Source organism: Macaca thibetana, chromosome 2 (genome assembly GCF_024542745.1).
Source record: "Macaca thibetana thibetana isolate TM-01 chromosome 2, ASM2454274v1, whole genome shotgun sequence".
Lineage (NCBI taxonomy): Eukaryota > Metazoa > Chordata > Mammalia > Primates > Cercopithecidae > Macaca > Macaca thibetana.
The window spans coordinates 43,551,530-43,554,354 of NC_065579.1; the positions used below are offsets into that span (position 1 = coordinate 43,551,530).

Genomic DNA, 2,825 nt, shown 5'->3' on the forward strand with positions numbered 1-2,825 from the left:
CCCCTTTCTGTTATTCAGATTGAAGACTTTCTCCTGATCTATCTTCAAGTTCATTGGTTCTTCCTTTATTTCCATTCTTCTGTTAAGCCCATCAGTACCTTTTTAAAAAACTTCAGAGATTATACTTTTCATTTGTAGATTTTCCATTTGGGGTGTGTGTGTGTGTGTGTGTGTGTGTGTGTGTGTGTGTGTGTACCTGTATGTGTGCTGTTTTCATATATTTTCCTCTACTTGCTTGAGCACAATTATAATAACTGCTTTAAAATTTTTATATGCTCATTTTAACATCTGTGTTATCTCAGGGTTGGTCTTTGCTGATTTTCTTTTTTTCTTGATAATTGGTTAGATTTTTCTGATCTTCATGTGTCAAATATTTTTGGATTGTACCCTAACATTGTGAACATTATATTCACAATGTGAATGTGAAAAACACTGTCATCTCAGAATTCTACTTCCAGTGAAAGTATTCTTTCAGGAATAAAGAAGAAAACTATTAAGAAGATATTTTTAGATAAAGAAGACTGAGAGAACTTGTTACTGACGGAACTATATGACAAAATAAAAAGCAAAGAAAATTCTTCAGAGTGAAGGTAAATTATACTACCTGAAAACTCAGTTCACTTATTTTTTTCCTAACTTGGATGCTCACAATCTGCCCAGGTATGCATGGATCCAGGGCTATGCAGAAATTAGGGTAGAGATTTTGCACAGAATTTGGGACTTCTCCTCTCTAGCTGTGTCCTTTACAGAATCCCTCCTCACTTCTCAGTGGCTTCAGTTGCCCTGAACTCTGTCCTCTAGTTTTTTGTTTTTTTTTTTCATTTCATTCAAGAGAATTAAATCATTTATTGATTACACATGATAATGGATGATACACAAGCTTCATTCCCATCTATAATTTTATCTGGTACCATTATTCAGTTTAGATATATTGCATAGGATGTGCCAACAATCACTTTTATAACCAATAATTCCATGATTTTGCTTGGGTAATCCCTTTCAGTGGTGAACTTCAGGTCACAGCAGTAACTATCAGTTCAACTACACCGAGGTTTCCAAAGACAATGGCTTCTCCACCCAAGCAGATTGTATATAAATTCCAAATAGAACCTGGCATCATCCTGAAGGAATTCTAACTTCACACTGTTGGGGAAATTTGCCAAGATGGCTTCAGAGTAGACTAACTTTACACAGCACCTTAAAAAAAAGACATTTATTCAGCGTCACGATCAGACTATTACATTTAGCAATCAACAGCATGGGTGCAAAAAAAAATCTGCATTAAAACCCTTTGTTGGAATGCTTTACACTTTCCACAGAACAGAAACTAAAATAGCCTATTATACAATTAGTCACAAATACAGTCCTTGAGTTTTTTGCCCATACACGTGAGTATTTGTCTAAAACATGTCTTCTTTGTAGCAGCTAGGCCCTGCCACCACTGTGCTTGACTGAGTTCACAACTCTGTTGTAACCTGTAGCTTCCCTGTCACTTCTCTGGCTCTCCTCTCCCGCTAAGCTTTGTTTCCTAATTAAAATCTTCTGCCACTGCCATAGCTACTGCTGCTGCTGGAACCACCATAGCCACCTTGGTTTCATGGTTTTGCAAAGTATTGGCCTCCACCGCCATAGGGGCCAGAGCTTCAGCCTCCAAAATTTCCTCCCTTCATGGGTCCAAAATTTGAAGACTGATTGTTATAATTGCCAAAATCATTGTAGCTTCCACCACCTCCAAAATTACTTCCATCATTACCAAATCCATTATAGCCATCCCCACTGCCACCATATCCACCACCACCACGGCTGCCATCAAAGCCACCACGACCACTGAAGTTTCCTCCACGACCAAAGTTGTCATGCCCACCAAAACCACCTCCACGACCACCACCAAAGTTTCCAGAACCACTTTGACCTCTTTGGCTGGATGAAGCACTAGCCACCTCTTGCTTTGACAGGGCTTTCCTAACTTCACAGTTGTGGCCATTCACAGTATGGTATTTCTGAATGACAATCTTATCCACGGAGTCATGGTCGTCAAAGGTTACAAAAGCAAAGCCCCTTTTCTTGCCACTGCCTCAGTCAGTCATGATTTCAATCACTTCAATTTTTCTATACTGTTCAAAATTATCTCTTAGGTGATGTTCTTCAGTGTCTTCTTTAATGCCACCAACAAATATCTTTTTCACAGTTAAGTGGGCACCTGGTCTTTGAGAATCTTCTCTTGAGACAGCTCTCTTTGGTTCCACAACTCTTCCATCCACTTTGTATGGCCTTGCATTCATAGCTGTATCCACCTCCTCCACAGTGGCTTATGTGACAAACCCAAAGCCCCTGGAGCTTGGTGTTTGGATCTCTCATTACCACACAGTCCTGGAGCATTCCCCATTGCTCAAAATGGCTCTTCAGGCTCTCATTGGTTGTTTCAAAGCTCAACCCTCCAATGAAGAGCTTCCTTAGCTGTTCGGGCTCTGTAGGAGACTCTGACTTACACATGATGGCAGGGAGAAGAGAGACTTTAAGGATGCTTCTTCCGCGGCGTCCACAGGCAGAAAAGGGTCCTCTAGTTTTTTCAGGCCAGAAAGACTATTGCTTTTCTAGCAGAGATTTAGCTACTTTGTGTAGTACTGATTTAGACCTGGAACAAAGGCTAAAAGCCACACGTGTGAGTAATTCAATCTGTGCCATTCATGTTTTCCAAGTGTAGATGCCTCTCCAGAATCTACTTGCTTACCATCATTCTTCAGGCCCAGGTCTTTTTTTTTTTTTTTTTTTTTTTTTTTTTTGATATGTTTATCCAAGTTTATATTGTTCTCTCTGGGAGGATC

General features: G+C 39.9%; 1 pseudogene; it reads right to left on the reverse strand.

Moving 5' to 3' along the window:
• Positions 1 to 1,471: 1,471 nt before the first annotated feature.
• On the reverse strand, positions 1,472 to 2,493 carry LOC126948187 (heterogeneous nuclear ribonucleoprotein A1-like; annotated as a pseudogene).
• Positions 2,494 to 2,825: the final 332 nt, after the last annotated feature.